At 49.4% G+C, this 20,659-nt stretch overlaps 1 long non-coding RNA gene across 1 annotated transcript in view; it reads left to right on the top strand.

The window, feature by feature from the left end:
- The first annotated feature begins 482 nt into the window (after positions 1-482).
- Positions 483-20,659, top strand: part of LOC112394761 (uncharacterized) — a 23,622-nt gene continuing 3,445 nt past the window's right edge. Inside the window, exons 1-2 of the long non-coding RNA XR_003002203.1 lie at positions 483-559; positions 17,503-17,555. This is a non-coding gene — a long non-coding RNA (uncharacterized LOC112394761). The remainder of the gene's footprint in view (positions 560-17,502; positions 17,556-20,659) is intronic.

Here is a 20,659-nt window from a genome sequence, read left to right on the forward strand (position 1 = left end):
CCCCTCTCTGTCTCCTCTGGGTGCTGGTCTCACTGCCTCCAATTTGGGGGGTGACAGTGCTGTGCTGGCAGCAGCCTTAAAAGGCAGGGAGACAGACATCCCTTAGCAGAAATGCATCTCCCAGGCTTGCTTCTGGCAGAGCTTGCCTTTTTTTCCTTTTGGAACTGGGGCTCCTTCCAGCCTAGGTAGGGGCTGGCCAGCGGGGCTGCTTTCTTCTCAGGTACCTCCCCCTTGGCCATTCCCCGGGCACTGTCGGAGGAGGATGCTAAGAGGTGGGACCGGTAGCCAGACAGTGTTTACAAAGGCCCCTCGCGTCAGACACGTCAGGATCTTTGCCTTGTGGTCAAGCAGTTTGCATACTACTGGCTATTTTTGAGATGCTGTGCGATTTCTTTTTGGCTTCCCAATTTTCTCTTCCAGAACACTTGTAATAACATCCCCGCTGTTCTAGAAAAACAATAAAAGTGAGCACTCTCGTATGGCAACAGCCTTCACTCCAGCAGAGCTGAATGAACAAGATCTGTGATATCAGCTCCTGGGCTTGAGGAGGATGTCCAAGGTAGTTCCCCCCTTCCCCGGAGTCCTGCAGGCTTTGCTTAACAACTGCTGGGACCAGAGGGAGGTGTCTTCCGGGGCAGCCACCAAGCAGTGGAATCCTGGAAGCTCCTCAGTGAGGTGGGGAGGGGTGGGTGGAAAGGACTGGGCCAACCCGGACACTGCAGGGTCTTCCTCCCCTGTCCTCCTGCCCAGCCCCTGCTGCCCTCCCAAAGTGAGCTCCAGCAAGTGGGACCCAATTATATAACAAGATTCCTTTAAGATTACATCAGAGTTCCATTATATAACCCTCAAAATGGATAAACAGTTGAGAAATTTTGGGGGAAATTCTGAGACGGCATGGAAGCAATGTTTTAGGGATCAGTGGTCAAGTGCTTTGGAAACTTCAGAAGCGAAAATGGAAAGAAAACAGAGAGAATGGATTTCCCTCCCCCGTCCCAACCCCCATTCGCTGAGTATCACAGCAACTCCTAGGGTGCATGGGCTGCCTTACTCATTCTTTCAGTCATTTCTCAGGTACTGCTTGAGCACTTACTGTGTGCCGGGCATCGCTCTGGGTGCTAGAGATGAACACTGATGGCACGCAGTCCTTGCCCTCAAGAAGTTGACAGTGTAATGGGGGAGAGGGATCTGCAAACAAAAAGTAGAATACCTGTGGGCAGCCTGTAGAGAGTGTCCACAGGAGGAGCACCTAGTCCTCTGGAGAAGTCAGGTCGGCATACCGGCAGGACAGCACTTGAGCTGGATCTGGAAGGGTCTGTGGCCCTAGCCAGGCAAACAAGCAGCAAAGGGCATTTGGGCAGAGAGAAACCTGCGAGCAAAGGCAGTGGCGGCCGGGGCATAGGGTACCCAGGGTGTGGGAGGGAGCATGGGAGTTGAAGAGGTTGGGAAGGGTGAATGCCAGGCTACGGACATGTCACGCTAGGAGTATTCCCTGCTGAGGAGTTTGGACTTTACCGTAAAAGCCGTGGGTATCTTTGAAGGACTAAGGGGAGTGACATTTTGTGTCTTAGGAAGGTTGGACCAACAGCCATGGGGAGGATGAACCAGGCAGAGTAAGGACTAGGGGCAGAATGTCCAACTGGGGCTGCTTCAGCGGTCCAGACGGGCAGGTGCTGAGGGCAGCAGCGCAGTGCGAGGGCTGAAGGGGATGGAGTCGAGAGAGACTAGGAGGTGAAGTCAGCCAGCTGGGGCTGCTCTTTTGGGTGCGGATTGTTGGAGCTTCTGTATCGTAGATGTTTCTTTTTGGTGTTTTTTTTTTTTTTTTTTTTTTTTTTTTTTTTGGCGGTACGCGGGCCTCTCACTGCTGTGGCCTCTCCCGTTGCGGAGCACAGGCTCCGGACGCGCAGGCTTAGCGGCCATGGCTCACGGGCCCAGCCGCTCCGCGGCATGTGGGATCTTTGCGGACCGGGGCACGAACCCGCATCCCCTGCATCAGCAGGCGGACTCCCAACCACTGCGCCACCAGGGAAGCCCCTAACCATGGAGTTTTTCAGCTCTTATTGTGTATATGTTCCGAATCAAGGTAAATTTTTCTCTTACATTTTGGTAGAAGCAACTTTCAGTTAAATATTTTTTTTTGTCTGTGAACCGTAATACTTTGTAATGAAACACTAGGTAAGAGGATTTTCACTCTGGATTGTAAATTTAGGAAAAATTATGGGCAAATTTGAGGTAAGACACAAATGTGAAGGATACAGTAGTCTCTCTGCACTGGGGCTGTGTTACAAATCCCCATGTCCAAGAAACAGGATCTCAGGGAGAAAATGGGATGAATGAGGCCAAGGCCACTGGGGAACCCGTGACAGTCTGTGTGTGGATTTACATTCACTGAAATATAACTACTGAGACACTTCCCCAAATAAAGAGCATTTCCATGATATTCCTAGTTTCCAGTCCAGTTCCATAAACTCTTGGTACCAGTACATGTCAGCTAGAAAGAAGTCTTTCCCTTCATGCAGTTTTAAGTTTGGGTGCGTGTTCACTGCAGAGACGCGCATGAGATGTTCGGTTTCCTGTCAGATGACGTGCACAGTAGGGAAGGGGAAGGAGGATTACGTCCGTTGGGCACCTGTTCTGTGTTAAGGACTGAATTAGGTACTTCCTGGTCATTGTCCCACGTTCCCCTCTTCAAACAGCCTTTTAGATAAATAGTGCTTTCTATTTTACAAACAAGGCCATCTCAGTCCCAGGAGATTGATAACATACCCAAAGCCACACAGCCAGTAAGTGGGGGTAGCAGAGTTTGTAGCAGGCCTGCCGGGCTCCAGCCCCTCCGTAGACAACCTGGAACGTTCCATGCCTTTTCCGTTTTCCAGATGTCCAAGTCACAAGGCAGATCCCGCACTTCCAGTGCTCTGCTCACAGTGGCACTAATGCCTGGCCCGTTTTTCTTTACATTTTTTTTTTAACGTTCAGTAATCCCTAGCATTCCCCAAGCAAACTCATCAAGAACCTGTATTTTGTCTGATAAAAGTACCACCCGTCTTGCCCTCATAGTACCCCCTGAATGTTATTTTCGGCAGCCTCCTTATTCATTCAGATGTTTGGTGCTTCGGGGTCCTACAGTTTTTACTAAAAGTTGTGAGACTCCCAATTATTCACTTAGTACATCTGTCACCAGCATCCTTTTACTTGAGCATTTTCATGAGCCCCTGCATGTAAGCATGTTGCTGGTTGCACGGGGGCAGAAGCAGAAGAACAAAGAGGCAAAAGACTCAGAAAGAGTCCTTTCCCCATCCTGTATCAGGTTTGATTCCTATGAAACAGAGGGCTTTGCAGTTCACTTACAGTCACTCGGAAATTGTTCAGATGTTGTAATACAGCCGCTACTCATTCAGGCTGTTCTAACAGCCGGCTCCTTACATCCATTGCTTTGCTTAATCCTCATCAGAATAGGTTCCTGCCAAATTGGTGTCGCCTCCCCCCAACTTCATGTCGGAGGTGAGTGTACAAGGCCCAGAGAGGTAGTTCACTTGGCCAGTATCGTGCAGTTTGAAAGAGCCAGTCGGAGTCGTTCTGACTATACCTCTGTAGAGCACTGTGTATACTGGAATTTTAACTGAGTGAATTTGCCATCAGGAGGGATTCTCACTTGTTCCCTGATTCCTCTGGTGTTCAGTTTTTCTCTGAGATAGGTCTCCATACCCCGGCTTCCGTGATTGCGTACAAGATGTGTTCCAGTCTCTAAAGATGTGTTCAGCCCAGAAAAGGTTATGCTTACTTTTAAGTGTTTGTTTTTGAAGTTAGAATAGGTAATATACATGCACATGAGAAAAAAAAATTGTTCTTGGTTGTTCTCTGCAATAAAATACTTAAAATGATCTTATTCATGAGAGATGTGGGTTTTTAAAAGAAAATATTTTATTCATTTATTTATGTAGGCTGCGCCAGGTCTTAGTTGTGGCATGTGGGCTCATAGTTGTGGCACATGGGCTTCTTAGTTGCGGCATGCATGTGGGATCTAGTTCCCTGACCAGAGATCAAACCTGGGCCCCCTGCATTGGAAGTGCAGAGTCTTACCTACTGGACCACCAAGGAAGTCCCACATGAGAGGTTTTAAATAAAAAGGTAAGCCCTATATTAGCTTCACTCTACAATTGTAAAGGAATATATGCTCATTGCAGAAAAATTGGAAAACAGAAAAAATATATAATAAAAAAATATATAGAAAAGGAAATAAAGATTGCTCATAGGACTTCCCTGGTGGTGCAGTGGTTAAGAATCCACCTGCCAACACAGGGGACATGGGTTCGATCCCTGGTCCGGGAAGATCCCACATGCCACGGAGCAACTAAGCCCGTGCGCCACAACTACTGAGCCTGCTCTCTAGAGCCCACGAGCCACAACTACTGAGCCCGCATGCCTAGAGCCCGTGCTCCACAACAAGAGAAGCCACCGCAATGAGAAGCCCATGCACCACAGCAAAGAGTAGCCCCTGCTCGCCGCAACTAGAGAAAGCCCACGCGCAGCAACGAAGACCCAACACAGCCAAAAATAAATAAAAAAATAAAGTTCCCTTAAAAAAAAAAAGAGCATAGTGTAGATATACAATTTATAGCATCCTTTTATTTAGCATTATAGTATAAGCGTTTCTCCCATCATAATGTCTTCATAATTTGCCCACCATCCAGAGGTAGTGTTATTTAATTAATCTCTTATTATGAGACATTCAGGCTGTTTCCAGGTAGGTTTTTTTGTTTGCGTATTTTTTGCCAATATTGAGAACCTTCTTTTTTTGGCCATGCCACGTCGTGGCTTGTGTGACCTTAGTTCCCCGATCAGGGATTGAACCGTGCCCCCTGCAATGGGAGCGTGTAGTCCTAACCACTGGACCACCAGAGAATTCCCGTAATGTTGAGAATCTGAAGAAAATTGTATAGGCAAAGACCATATTGCATCATTAACAATTTAAAATGTTTCCCACTATACTCTTTAACTTAACAGCTGTCACCTGTTTTCATTTCTTTTGTTCTTTTTTTTTTTTGACATCTTTATTGGCGTATAAGTGCTTTACAATGGCGTGTTAGTTTCTGCTTTATAACAAAGTGAATCAGTTATACATATACATATGTTCCCGTATCTCTTCCCTCTTGCGTCTCCCTCCCTCCCACCGTCCCTATCCCACCCCTCTAGGTGGTCACAAAGCACTGAGCTGATCTCCCTGTGCTATGCGGCTGCTTCCCACTAGCTACCTGTTTTACGTTTGGTAGTGATATATGTCCATGTCACTCTCTCACTTTGTCACGGCTTTTAAAATCAGCTGTCACCTGTTTTCATTTCTTTTGTTCTTTTTTTTTTGACATCTTTATTGGAGTATAAGTGCTTTACAATGGTGTGTTAGTTTCTGCTTTATAACAAAGTGAATCAGTTATACATATACATATGTTCCCGTATCTCTTCCCTCTTGCGTCTCCCTCCCTCCCACCGTCCCTATCCCACCCCTCTAGGTGGTCACAAAGCACTGAGCTGATCTCCCTGTGCTATGCGGCTGCTTCCCACTAGCTACCTGTTTTACGTTTGGTAGTGATATATGTCCATGTCACTCTCTCACTTTGTCACGGCTTTTAAAGATATATATCATTGAATATAACAGAGTCTTAAAATTTTTTTACGTAATCTATCTCATAAGCGGCTTTTCATGCTGTTGCATAATATTCTTCGTTATTATTTTAATGAATGCAAAATATTTCATCAAGTTCACGTACTTTAATTCACTAAAGCATCTATTACTGTTCTAGACTAATTTTCAACTTGTTCCTGGGCAGTCTTAGGTGCCCAAGGCAGAATTCCTTTCCCAAAGTCAGAAGAACTTCAAAATCAACAGTATTTTAGTGAGATATTGAAACTGAAAACTATTTACGGTGGGAGAATTATGTGTGAAAATCTAAGGGTTTGGATTTGTCTTGTATTAAGTTATTTAATCAAACTGTGATTTTTTAAAAAAAATGCAGCAGTATCTCTCTCAATCAGTGGTCTATTAGTTAGAAAAATGTACCATCTAATACTGGTCTATCCACTCAACGTTTATTTTTTGAGCACCTACGTGTGCCAGGTACTGTTCTAGGTGCTGGTTATACATAAGTGAACTAAACAGACAAAACCTTCACTAACCTTCAGTCATGGAAGTCCAACAGTGAACAAGATAAAGTATAAAGAACAAAAAAGCAGTAGGGGCTGGGGAGAGCAGGAGTGGGCCTACTCTCAGCAGGTCAGAGCTGGGAGAGACAGGGTGGTGGCCTGGTGCCCGGGGAGAGAACAGTGAGCCTTGTGGCCACCGGAAGGCCTTGGCTTTTTTTGGGGGGTAGGGGGTGGGATCATACCAGTGCCCCCTGCATTGGGAGCGCAGAATCTTAACCACTGGACCACCAGGGAAGTCCAAGGCCTTGGCTTTTACTTTGAAGAGGTAGAGAAGGCTGGAGGAATTCTGAACAGCGGATGACATGATCTGGTTTGTTTTAAGGCTCACCCTGGCTGCCCTGTTGAAGACAGCCTGGGATGGGATGGAGGGGCCAAAGCTGGGAGCAGAGCTGGGAAGCTTTTGCAGGAATCCAAGTGAGAAGAGGGATTGGTTTGGACTAGCGTGGTAGTGAGTGAGCTGGGAAGGACTGGTTGGCATATGGACCTAGATTAGAACTAGAGACAGCCAGTTTACTAATGGATTGGCTGTGGGTTGTGTGAGAAAGGAGTCAGAGGACCCCAAAGTGTTTGGCTTGAGCAGCTAGAAGGACGTAGTTGCCATTAACTGACATGGGAAATGTGGAAGGGGTAGAGTTTGAATGTTGTGAATCAGGAAGTTGTTTTAGAATATGTTAAATTTGAGATGTGTGCTAGGCATCTACATAGAGATATCAATTGAAAAGATCTTTGTAAGAGTTTGGCATTCAGGGGAGAGGCTGGGTTTGGACTTATAAATTTGGCAGCCATTAAAACATAGAAGGGTTGAGATTAGATCAGACCACCAGTAATACTGAGGTCGGCCAACACCTGAGTGTGTGCCAGGTACTGCTCTGGGTGTTTATGTGTGTGACCTGTGTTCAGAGGTAGAGAAGATGAGGGGACATCCTAAAGGGAAGAAAACCAAGAGGATGCAGGTCTGGAAGCCAAGGGAGGAAAGTATGTCAAGGAGGAGGTAGTGACCAGCTCTTGTAAATGCTGCTCGATGGGACGAGTGAGGTGAAGTCTGAAAGCTGACCATTGCATCTGGCGGCTTGGAGGTCCCTGGTGCCTTGGCCAGTGCCGTTTCAGTGGAGCGATGCGGGAAGCGTGATGGGCTGGCCTTCATGGAGAATGGGAGGCGAGGCACTGGAGAGTAGCCAGGGCCTTCAGGAAGGTTCTTTTTACAGTGCAGTGTTGGTGGGTAGCCATAAGGATGGCTCCATTAGGACACTGAGTTAACCATAAAATCTCAGTCCCAGAATGGGCTAGATAAAAGAAGTTTGGGGGATTAAATGTGCTAGTGAAATTCAAGGGCACCCTTAAAGAGGATATTCTGATTCAGTCTAATAGATATAAATTCAGTGTTTTTACTGCCAGGTGATAATTCATGCTCCCCCACGCCGCCTAATAAATCTTAGTCACTCAAGATCTAGGGAAGATCATTGTCTGTCTTCTAGGCTGAATGAATCCACTGTCCACCATTTTTGCAAAGGCTCCATTTTGCTCTAGCGAAGGAGGACCAGGGTAACTCTTTCTTGTCGTTTACCGTCAGCCAGGGCTTCCCAGTAATCCTGGCTCACAGCTGCTGTGGGATGTGAAGGTGAAAAGAGGCATCAAAATGATTACGTGGCCGGAAAGCAGATCCACCAGAGGGCTTTGAAAGTGATGGATACTCTAATGGACTTTTGGCAAAAAGCCACTATTTTGAAGACAGTTACCATCTGTCCGCCTTCAGATCTCTAGCAAAGAACACAAATTTAAGTGGCAGTAAGTGGTATTTGATCAGCCTAGGAGTCACAGGAGAGTAAAGCGTAGTGCTGACCCCCAAGGCTCATACCGTGTTGGGGGAGGGTTGTGAAGTGAGCGTTCCTCATGGAAGCCCTGGAGTGGAGGTAAGTAGGAATTATTACATACAAGGAGTTGAATAATCCCATCCAAGGCAGAAGTCTTCGCATCCAAGAAGACCTGACATCTGAGTTGGTTGTGAAGGATCAGTAGAATTTTCCAGCAGTCAGTAAAGGAGGGAGCATTCCATAAAGAGCGAGCAGCATGTAGAAAAACCCAGAGGGACCAAGTGCTTTAGGAGAACAGCAGCAAGGTGATGATGGCTGGACGGAGCGCAGAAGACAACAAGATCGGTTTGGGTCATGATTTCACAACCCTCTAGGCTAAAGGGTTGAACTTTATCCTGTAGGCAACAGGGAGCTAGTGGAAATTTTGTGTTTTTTATTTTTAAATGATTATTTAAAAAATCAGAATAGGTAATATACATGCACACGAGAGAAAATGTAACAGGTACACTGGAAGGAAAGTTTCCCCTCCACCCTGTCCCCCACTCTCTCCAGTTCACTTCTCCAGAGACACCCACCTTATCGAGTCCTCGTGTCTCCTCTCCAGTCTGTGTTTAGAAAGACAAGGGGTGGCAGGAGGGCGGAGGATGAGAGGCGATGGCACGGGAAGCAGGGTGCCCAGGTGGGAGATTCTGCAGAAATCCAGGTAAGAGGCGATGCAAGAAGGCGAGGTGCACACTGGGTGTGAGAGCAAGGGACGGCGGGCTGCCGCAGAGGCACCCGGGTTTCCTGCTGGTGCCGTAGCGTCGACAGCCATGCTCGGTGTTGTGCAAGTGGCTTTGGGGTGTGAGGCAGACAAGTTCGTGGGCCGTCAGAAGCTCAGGTCCACTGTACAGGGTGGTTGGAGCTGGCATGTAACTCTGTGAACTTCAGCATCTAGATGGGGCGATGAGGGAGAGCACGTGGGTGGGAGGAGAAGAGTCCTGAGCTGGAGCCCTGGAGAACTCCAGGAACCGGAGGAAGACGCTTCCTCTCAGGAGATGTACGGAAACAGCCAGATTTAAAAGTGTTTAGAAGCGCTTGCCTGGAGATGGGGTCAGAGGTGTGACCCCAGAGGGCTCCCTCCCTCCGTGGTTCCGGGATGTGGGCTTCGTCCGTGGTGGGAAGCCTGACCGTAGTGAAGGTTGGAAGCAGGGTCTCCCAGCGCCTTGCCTGAGGCCGGGCCCCAGCGACTGGTGCTGAGTGCTGGTGCGGGGAGGTGGGGGAGTGAGGTGGGTTGGGCGTCACTGCAGCGTCTCAGTGAGGTGCTGACGAAGGCTTCCTTGCACGGGAGCTTCGGGCTCCCCCAGCGCCCGGGACGAGCCCTAGCTGGACTCCGCTGCGGACGGTCAGCAGTGGTTTGTGCAGACGGAGATTCTTAGCACCTGAGTGCTAAGAAGGCAGCCTCCAGCCCAAGGCTACCATTCAGATTCCCGGCAGACTCGGCCGCTTCGGTTTCTTCGCAGTTTGAGAATCACAGACTGCCGGAGCTGAAGGGACCTTAGAGACCACCGAGGCTACCTTCTCATTTACATCCCAGGCCTTTGGGTCCCAGCAGGGTGATTGCCCAAATCCCCAGCAGGACCAGGATCCATGCCAGGTCATCTGCCTCCGGGGGTGAGGATCCGGCTGCCCGTGTGAAAATGCGTTTGCAGGTGCTTCATGAGGTGTTATAACGCTGTAGATACGTAATTGATCGTTATTTTCCTTCAGTCCCACCCTTTACCTTTTCCAGGTCTCCCCGGCCTTCTGCCTCTGGAAGCACTTTCCTGAAGCAAGGCCTGGGGAGGGGAGGTGGGCGCCCTAGGACTGGTGGCTTCAGAGTCAGCCTCCTTTTGCAAAAGTCCTTTGTCACTTCAGGAACGCAGAGCAGCCCTCGCAGCAGAGTCCGCTGGGCCTGCAGCGTGTACTGCCTGGGAAGCCATGAAGTGGAGCCGTGTGGGGACAGGAGCGGCCCCGGGGGTGAGAGGACTGAACCCGACTGGCAAAGTGCTGAAACCTGCCGAGGCGGGGAGATTCGGTACCCAGAGACCGAGTTCGCTCTTCTCTCCACTGCATGTGTTAACATTTCCATAATGAAGCATAAGCAAACCTGGGCTCCAAAGAAGGACAGTTCTTAGAGAGGAAGGGGGAAGTCTACTGATAAAACACAACAGGGTGGATGGATCTCAGGCTCGTCGTGCGGCGTGAAAGAAGCCAGGCAAAAAAGGGTGCGTGCTGTCTGACCCTATGTCTTTAGGCTTCTAGAGAGGGCACACGGGTGTGCGGTGACAGGGCCCGACTAGTGGCCGCCTGGAGATGGGAAGGCGGAGGAGGAAAGCAGGGAGCATCACCGGGGGTGATGGATGTGGTTCAACAGTGGACACACCTGTCAAACCTGTCAGATCGTATTCTGCAGACGTTTGCAGCTTGTTCCAGGTCAACTATATATATTATTGATATGGGTACTTTAAGAGTTAAGGGGAGAACTCTTTAAACAGAAGAAGCAGGATACACATATTGTTAAATAAAATATTCAGTGGGTTTTCTAAAGATTAACCACTGATGCTTCACTTTTTTTCAAAAAATCCTAGTTGTAAGAGTCAGAGGAGACTTTTTTTAATTAATTAATTTATTGATTTTTGTCTGCGTTGGTCCTCATTGGTGCACGCAGGCTTTCTCTAGTTGCGGTGTGCGGGCTTTGTTGTGGAGCACGGGCTCTAGAGCGCAGGCTCAGTAGTTGCAGCGCACGGGCTTAGTTGCTCCGCGGCACGTGGGATCCTCCTGGACCGGGGCTCGAACGTGTGTCCCCTGCATTGGCAGGCGGATTCTTAACCACTGCACCACCAGGGAAGGCCCAGAGAAGACTTTAAGAAGTCATCTTACTCAGTTCTTCCTCAGATGTTTTCTGCTTCTTGTTCAGCTGTGGTGTGAGTTTTTCAAAGCCCCCCTAGGATCTTGAGTGATGACACATCACACGCTCATCCTGAGTTCTGCCGGGTTCCCACGGCCCCAGTCCAGGCGCCATGGCCTCCCCAGGGTCCAGATGTGTCCTACCGAGCAGGCGTGGCAGGCTTCCTGCTGGCTGGGAGCTTGTGTCCGCACTAGGTCTGGAGCAGCCGCCAGGGGCTGCTGTGTCTTTGCTTTTCACAAGCTCCCGAGCCGCTTCAGCAAGTTGGATCTTCTGGGAGGCCTGCCTAACACATTTTGCGTCTGAGAAAGTCAAGTTAAAGGCTTAAACTGACGAGAGGAAGAACCACACGTTCAAACCACAGAGAGAAACACAGGTAAAGAAATGAAAGATACAACAAAGCTGAGCTGTCAGGGAAATTAGAAAAGAAAGAGTATGGCCTTCTGTGTGAGTGTAGCCTTGGGGCGTCCAGGCCACATACTTGATGCACCACATCATCGCCGCCCTGCAGCTGGCAGTGTGTCCCCGTTAGTACTGAGTAGAGCAGCGCAGAGAAGTGGAAACTGGCTGACGATGCAAATGTTTGATTCCGATTTCTTGCTCTTTCACTCAGTTGCCCTCCTGATGGGAGAAACCATATCTGTAACAACTCTTACAAAACCTGGTGGTGAGAGGAAAAGCCCCAGCAGGTGATGGCAAAAGCTGGTTCCAGCAGAAATGGACAAGAGGGAACTAGGGTCCCTACTGGATGACTTCATAAAAAGTAGCTGAAGGGTAGTTTGAGTAAAAGTATTACTTTACTTCTCTGTTGTCCCTGAGAAAATAACCAGCCTCAGTGGCTGAAAACTGCAGGGAGGAAGATTGGTGTCAATATTATACGAGAGAACTTTCTCATGTGCCCAAGAGAATTGAAAGGAGGGTCTCAAAGAGATACCTGTGCACCCGTGTTCATAGAAGCATTGTTCACGAGAGCCAAAAAGTGGAAGCCACCCAAGTGTCCCTTGATGAATGAATGGATAACACAGCATGGTATACACGCACAGTGGTATATTATTCAGCCTTAAAAAGGAACGAGGTTCTGGCACGTGCTGCAACATGGATGAACCTCGAGGACATTACGCGGAGTGAACTAAGCCGGGCAGAAGAGGGCGAATACTGTATGATTCCACTCAGGTGAGGCGCTAAAGGACCCATTTCTGTCGGACAGGAAGTACAGTGGTGGTTACTGGGGTTTGGGGGCTGAGAGTTGTTTAATGTGGACAGGGGTTCAGTTCTGCAAGATGAAGTTTGCGAGATTGGTTAATGTACTTCACTCTGCTGAACCGTAGCTTACAAATGGTTAAGATGGTAAATTTCAGGTTAAGATGGTTTAAGATGTGTGTATCTTACCACAATTAATTGTGGTAAAAGAATTTTCAGCTAGTCTGAGCTGCTGAGCAGGAATGGGCTGCTTCGGGAGGTGGTGGAGGTGAGTGCGTGTGTGTACGTGTGCATGCACGCGTGTGCGTGCCTGTGTGACTTCCCCTCCTCTCTCTCATCTTCGTCGCCCCTCCCTACACTCTCTCTTCCCATTGTGAATTCCTTGCTGACTTGGGAGTCATCTCCTCTTCATCTTTACGCTCCCCAAAGGCACGAATGTTCCAAGGAATATGCAGGGAATACTGAATCCCCGGGGCAAGATCACCAGCCACTAGCAGACACCAGCCGGCCCCGCAGGTGCCCCTGGAAGGAAGCTGTGCACCTTCGCTGTGCAGCGCACCTCCACGTGGAGAGAGCGCCAGGCAGGCAGGACAGGCTCTTCTGGCCAATGCGTGGGGGTGCCTGTAGTGGCAGGCAGCTGCCACGGCCCATGCCACAGGGCCCGTGTGGCGGGACACACCCAGGGTCAGCTTGCTTCTGTTTACCACCACTAACTAACATTTCCCAAGAAACACATCAGAACTAGTTTCTCAGGGAAGCGTATGCTGTCCTGGAACCTCTCAGGCCTCGAACACCAAGGTCTTCCCTGCGCTCTCCTCCTCACGCCTTCAGGTTCTCTTCTAGCAGGGCTGTGTCAGAGGCTACTCTGGGCTGGACGTTGGGTCAGATGTTCGTAATGGTGTTTCCTGGTCACTTACAGGATAGGCATTATACCAAGGATGAGACAGAAGAGAGAGAGAGAGAGAATCTTTCGTATCTCTGCAGCCCTGAAGGCTCAGTACCTATTACACAAATGAGTAAACTGAGGGTTAAACTGATTGCACAAAGGTTTATAGCCCCCTGTCTGTGCTCTTATCATTTTGCCCATTGTTAACATGTCTAAGACTTAACTCCTCTGGTGACATTGCACCTCAGAAGTATAGGGTGTGGATCTCCACGGCAGCTGACAGAGCACTGGGCACACTGGGGTACTGATGATTGATTAATACCTGGTGATTGATTAATCCCTGGGATTAAGCCTCAGAATAGGAGGGTGGAGGGGGACTTCAAAAAAGAATTTGGAGAGGACGTAAGCAGCTTCCTGTGGGGGCAAAAGCCCAGTTCTGCCTATTGGCGGTGTAGGATTACGTGCACAGGGAGCACAGTGGGGAGCTCATCCTGCTCTACTATTAAAAGGAAAAATCAAAACCTTGAAAACTCCCCAGTGTCTGCAGAATACTAAGACTCTTGATTAACAATTTGCTTAGGATTAGTATCTCTCTCCCATTTGCTTGTCTTTTTGTGTTGCTTCCAGAGAGAATCTCTCAGTTTGACCTTCCAGGTAACTGAGCTTCTCTTCAGCTGTGTCTAATTTACTCTTCAGAACACCTACTGAGATTTTACTTTCTTCCATCATAGACGGCATCTCCAAAATCTCTAGCTGGTTATCTTGCACAACAGCTTATTCTTGTTTGGCTGAGACTGTGAAACTTTCTCCTTTTAAAGTCACTTTCACTCTCTGCTCTAATAACTTTTTTCTCAGGTTTAATTCTTTGAACTGATGAGTTTGGTTCCTGCCTCCACGTGTCACAGAGGAGGGTCAGGATATGCTCCTGGTGAGTGTGGCCATCGTTAGTGGTCTGGGAACAGTTTCCTGTGCTTCCTGGTGTCAGCGGCTGCCCATGCTACCCCCCGCTCCTGTCCCAGTCTGGGGGATGCACCTCTGTGCCCTGTCATTTGCACAAGCAGGCCCCTCCTCTCTGACCCTTGCCCCAAGACCCTCTCCTGCTCTGGTGTCTGTCTCCTCTGAACTTGGAGCCCCCAAAGCTGCTGCTTTGTCCAGCAGCCCCCTCCTGTGTGTGCTGGGGGCTGTGGTTTCCTCCATCGATCTAACCCAGTCTGTCTTCCAACAACCCCTACTACCGGCCTTCCCTGGTGGCGCAGTGGTTAAGAATCTGCCTGCTATGCAGGGGACACAGGTTTGAGCCCTGGTCTGGGAAGATCCCACATGCCACAGAGCAACTAAGCCCGTGCGCCACAACTACTGAGCCTGTGCTCTAGAGCCTGTGAGCCACAACTACTGAGCCTGCTCGCTTAGAGCCTGTGCTCCGCAACAAGAGAAGCCACTGCAATGAGAAGCCTGTGCACCGCAATGAAGAGTAGCCCCCGCTCGCCGCCACTGGAGAAAGCCCGTGTGCAGCGACAAAGACCCAACACAGCCAAAAATAAATAAAAATTTAAAATTTTATATTAATAAAAGCTCTACTACTTTCTAGTCTTGCAGTACTGTTCGAGATTTGTGAGTTGTTTTGTTTGTTTTGTTTTGTTTTTTGCTTATGGCCTTTTCTGTCATTTCTAAGGATTTGTGATGAAAGCGGGAAGCGGGCCTGCATGTTTGGTTTACCATTGTAATCACGACTTCTGATGACCCGTGCACTTGTAGTCCACACCTCGGTGTCTGGCATTGGATTTTTCTCTAGTTGTGTCATCACACTAGTTTTTTTCTGCCCAGCTGTGAGCTGCTCTGGGCAAGGACCATATCCTGTATGGGTAATAGAACATGGCACACAACAGGGCACATGGACTTGATGAATGCTTATTCACGACCTCTGACAACTCTGTGTATTTGCATATGCAAATATGTTCCTTATCTGAAGTGTCCTTCCCCTCTTTTCCACCTGGTAAACCCCTACTCTTTCAAAACTCCAGCTAAAATGTCACTCTTGCCACGTGTATTTGCATATGCAAATATGTTCCTTATCTGAAGTGCCCTTCCCCTTTTCCACCTGGTAAACCCCTACTCTTTCAAAACTCCAGCTAAAATGTCACTCTTGCCACTCTTCTTGGAAACCTCCCATGGTGTTTTTCCCATTCAGAGTTGGTTTCCCCTCCTCTCCCAGCCCTTTATAACTCGGCTACAGAATTTATCACATAGCATCGCATTGCATTTTTATGAGACTCTCCCCGTGAACTGTGAGCTCCTTGAAGACTGGGTTCTTGACAGTCGTGGCCTGTCCTGGGGGGCACTGCTTGTGCCAATGGGGGATCTTGTGCACAAAGCAGGCTGACGTCTGGCTGGGCCATGGCCTTGCTCAGCTTCATGGGTCAAAGGCTGGTGTCCACAGTGCCCTCAAGTGCCTTATGCTGGGAACACAGTATGGAAAGTTATTCAGACCCCTCTGCTGGTGAAAACAACTTAATATACTGGATATAATTAATGTAGTAAGAGTGTCATTGAAACATTAAGTGCCTGGTGAGATAGTGAGGAATTACCAGCCCGGATCCAAGAAAGGCAGAATCAGAGATGCAAATAAGACGTTGGGCTGCATTTGCCTCAGGTGAACTTGAGCTTTGGGTCTGATGGTGTCCAGCAGTAAAGGGAACAGAATTTAGGGACCAATGAAAGTAATAGTAGATCCTTCCCTCACAAATCCAGGACCTTCGGGGGACTGCAAGGAAAAGTGTCACAGCACAGAACAGTGAAGGAAGGTAGAAAAGCCACAATCTAGCTGCCTCTTAAGGTTTGCAGCCCCAGTTCCCATCACCTAGGTGGTCCAAAATACCTGAATGCATGGATTTAATTTCAAGTGGCCCCAGACCAGGAGTGCCCCCTCATGCCCGGACAGAGTAAGCTCATGTCCTCTCTGGAGGAAGGCATGTTCCTCTCAGGACAGAGACCACCCACAAAGTGTTTTCAAGGCTAATGAGCATCAAACAAGAAAAAATAACCAACCAGCCAGAGAACCAAGTAAACACTAGAAGAAACAAAGACAACAAAAATAGACCAATGAAGACTTCAGTTATTTATTTGGATTACCAGACACAGATTATAATCAACTATGTTTATTTTATCTTATTTAAGGGAAATACCTTTGAAGGACCAGGACCTCTAGAAAGTGCCCTAGCATATTTTAAAAAGAACCAGATAGAACTTGAAGAAATGAAAAATACAATAAACAAAATTAAAGATTCTGATGGTTTGGGTTAACAGGAAATTAGAGAAGAAGAGAAGATCAGTGCCCTGGAAGACAGAACTGAAGAAATGACCTACACAGAGAGACCAGGAACTGATAAAGGACAACTTGAGAAAAAGCCAAAGCAAACCTAATATTACATTTGAAATAATGAAAACTTTCCCTTTCAATAAAGGAACAAGACAGAGATGCCTGTTATCATTTCTTTTCAAGGTAGTACTGGAGGTCCTAGCCAGTGCAGAAGGGCTAGGTGAAAATGTGTTTCCCTTCTGGGACCAGAAGGGAAAAAATCAAATGGCCATTTTTCTCAGATAATGTGAACGGGAAGAAAGACAGTCCAAAAGAATCTACAAATAAGTTATTAGGACTAATAAGAGAGTTTCGTAAGACTGGTGAACACAAAATGTATATATTTCAATCATATATCTGCAGAAACAAACAGGAAGAAAATAAAATTTTATTTAAAAAAGGATAATATCAAGTATCTAGAAATTGGTCTAAAAAGAGATATCTATGACCTCTACAGGGAAAATAAGACTTCTTAAAAGACATTAAAGAAATCCTAAATGAATGGAGAGGTGTTCCCTGTTTTTAAACTGGAAGACTTGTTATTATAGATATCAAGTCTGCCTAAAATGATCTGTATATTAATTCAACCCCAACAAAATCCCCAAGGGGGACAAACTGACTGCAGTACACATATAAGGAGGTGCAAAGAACCGGGAAGAGTCCAGGCTTATTCTAAAGCTGTGGTAATTGAGACGGGGTGGTGCTGGCACAGGACAGGCATGGACCATTGGAAGAGTTTGCAGACAGACACGTGCGACGTCTGTGCACCCTTGACTGAGAACAGAGAAGGCACAGCCGAGCAGCAGGGCAGGCTGCCAGGCAGTGCCTAGATGGACGTCAGGACTTCGACTCCTGGAGTGAGAGATGGGGACATGCTGGCCGTTAGCTGCCGGGGAGGTGGGGAGTCTCTTGGTGTGAGCTGTGTAGGTCACTCCTCTCTCCCAGCCTCAGCTTCCCACATGCAAAATAGGCAGATGGAATAGACAGCAGGGGAGCCTTTCCACTTTCCAGCTCTGGTTTATTCAGCCCTGGGTTGAATGTGGTGGCCGTCTGTCAGCACAAAGCCAGGGCAAAGACAGGCTGCACCACTGACAACCTTCTGATGCCTCTTCCTTTTGTCTTTCTGAAGGTGTCCCCGAAACGGAGCACTGAAGACCACCCAGAGAGCAGCAGTGTCTCTGAGTAAGTACAGGGGCGGCGGGGGCGGGAAGCACATCTCCACCAGAGTCACAGCCACCCTACCCCCCGCCCTCCCCACGCCTCCGCATCCCAGGCCCTGGCCCCACCCATTCACTCAGAAGCTATTTGCAGTGGCTCATCTGTAAATGAGGCACAGTCCTTGGCCTTCAGGAGTTTACAGCCTAGAAGGATGGCAGGTGGGTCCCCCGTAATCCCATTACAGCGTTAGCAGGAAAACACATTTGAAACTCCTGGAAAGTGTCATCTGAGGACCCCAGGCCCAGAGACCAGGCCTTCTCTGTCTGCACGGCCCTGGGCTGTGGGAGGATTCCAGGGCCCCAGGAGCAGCCAGCACCGGGAAGCTGTGCGGGGGGACCTTGGGCCTCTGGCTCATCGTGCCCTTGGCTTCCTCATCTCTAATTGGCTCAGGTGATCGGCCCTGGGTCACTGGGAGGTAGGTGTGATGCTCAGGACCAGAGATGTGAAAATTCTGGCTCAACAGCTATTTTTATTACCAATTCCAAACGGCTCAGGGCCAGAACTTTGCCGGTTTCCCTTATTTAACAAACATTTGAGGAGACCTTCTCCCGAAGATTGGGGTCTCTTCACACGGGCTCAGGGGAGGTCTGAAAGGGGACAGAACTGCCGAGGGCTCGTGGAGGAGCTGATGTTTAAGTGGCTCACAGGACATGTATTTTCACCAAGGAGAGAGGAGGGCGGTGCGTTCCAGGTGGTGAGATCCACAAGCAAGACACAGAGGTCTGAACAGGACACCACGCACAGGCTGGTGACATTTAGCACAGGGTCTGGGGAGAGAAGGAGGGCCTTGAAGGCCAAGTGGAAACCGTGGGCCACTGCTGTCCAGTCAGAGGACGCTGGGGTCAGCTCTGGGCGCTGGGACTCCACCGTGGCCGCGGAGGTAAAGCAGTGAGCACATGTACACGGGCTCCACCCCTTGCCAAGGGCAGCGCTTCACTCAGCAGAGAGGAGCATCCCTCCCGGTCCCCCCTCACAGGCCCTGCCCTTCACTTGTTTTGCAAACCGTCACAGGCTCCGCTTAGCACGGCTGCCTCCGGGTGGGCTCAGCGCCCCCGTGCACTCCCGTGCTGGACCGGGCGCTGTGTCTCGCTGCAGTGACCGGGCGCCAGGGCCGCCTCTGCTCCGCTGACCTGGACGCCCGAGCACATGGCGCGGCTGAGGATCTGGGCCCGGCACGGTGCCAACGGAGCTCAGTCCTGCCTGCATATTTCTACTGATTGTAAAGATAACTGGCAGTGACTTTCTTAAGTTTTCATCACCCCAAGGACTTTAGGAGGATTAAGTTCTGCCTCGAACAAATTAGTTGTTTCTTCTTATTTTTAAATGAATAGGTCCCTTCACCTCACATGCAAACTCCAGGACATCCCTCACCAGGAGTACTTCATTCATTCATTCATTCACCCCCTCAATATACTTTAGTGGGAGCGCCCTGAGTGCCACGCTAGGCCCTGGACTCCAGGCTGGGTGGGTCCCAGGCTGGTCCTGGCTCAGTGGCGGCAGAGGGGAGAGCGTCATGAAGGTGAAATCAGGGCTGTGCCTCCCGGGAGCAGACTCTGAAGCCATACAGGCCTGCCCCAGGGTCTGGACTGGCAGTAGCCGCCCTCCTCTGTTCCCCAAACTTGGGCTCCCCTGCCTGTAGGGGAACCTCTCTGAGGAGGGAGCGGCGGGTGTCCTGCCACCACGCCCACTGTGGCCTCTCACTGCCAGCGGCCGGCCCTGGGCTCCTCCACACAGCCAGCGTGCGCCTCCCTCCCCGCCCCCCAGACTGGGCGCACACAGAGCGCAGCCCCCAGCACCCTCCTCTCCTGGTTCCTGCAGCACCCGCCCTTCCAGCCGCAGACAAGCTCGCCGTCCCCTTCTCCACCACCAGAACCCCTCAAAGCAGCGCTTCAGGGAGAAGTGTCCTAATGCATGCAGTTCACTTTGAAATGCATCCAGAAATCAGATAAAGTAATAGACATGGGATAAAGTAAACCCAGCAAAATGTAGCAGAAAAATATTTACTTAATTGTTGAATCCAGATTTCAACTTTTTGGTATGCTTGAAAGTCTTCGTAATAAAAGGTTGAAGAGGAAAATCCTCCCAAACTCAGTTCAAATATCTCCTCCTCAGATACTCTCACCCTCCCCTCCCTCCGTGTCGACCTGGTGAGTCTCCCTCCTTCAGCAGTGCCGGCTCCAGTTCACACCACACCTGTACGTGTAACGCAGCGGGTACCTTTGACAGCCTGTCTTACCTCTTCTCACTCTCAGACACATCTCTGGGCCCTCACAGCACCAGGCACAGAGCAGGTGCTTCACAGATGCAGCTGAAGGGAACGTTCGGTGTGAACCTGGGCCTGTGGGCCTTGACCCCCAGTCCTGACCGCCCTCGATGTCGGCCACGCCCTTTCCCCAGGGTTGGGGTGTGGAAGCAACAGAGCTGAGCCAGCCGGGCTGGCTTTGAGGACAGGGCTGGGCTGGCCTGACTTGAAGTCTGTGAGGATCTGGTAACAGAAGCCTAGGGCCTGTGGAGGGGAAACAGGGATTCAGGAGCCTTCTGTCTGCAGCTGCTGCTGAAATTTGCTCATTATTTATTCTGTAAATGCTTGTGGGATACCTACTATAAGCCAGGCCTAGGCCAGGCACCCCGTTTTCCTAATGAGTAAACAGATACAAGGTATGATTTGCCCATGGTCAAAGGGCCAGTAAATTCTAGACCCAACAGACAGTACAAATGACTCGCCTCATTTTGCATGTGGCTCTGTAGCCCAATTATAACTGATTTGCTCTCTCTGGGGAAGAGTAATGGGTTTTTGTTTTGCGTGACTTGAGGAATCTCTGACATAGTGAATTATAATTTAAACAAAGATTCAATTCTTGACTCCTCAGTCCCTCTAGGAACCATCTCTCCCTTTTAATGTTGTGCTCCCCTCCCCCAAGTAGGGGGAGACCCCACCTCGGTCTTCAGGCCCCCGGGCCGGCAGCCCCACAGCCGCTGGTGGACAGTGTTGCCCGCCAGACAGGCTAGGATGGTGTGAGGCCGAGTGGAGCCCCAGCTGCTGGGGCTGCAACACCTCCCCACGGCCT

The sequence above is a fragment of the Neophocaena asiaeorientalis genome, unplaced genomic scaffold (genome assembly GCF_003031525.2).
Source record: "Neophocaena asiaeorientalis asiaeorientalis breed wild unplaced genomic scaffold, Neophocaena_asiaeorientalis_V1.1 scaffold396, whole genome shotgun sequence".
Lineage (NCBI taxonomy): Eukaryota > Metazoa > Chordata > Mammalia > Artiodactyla > Phocoenidae > Neophocaena > Neophocaena asiaeorientalis.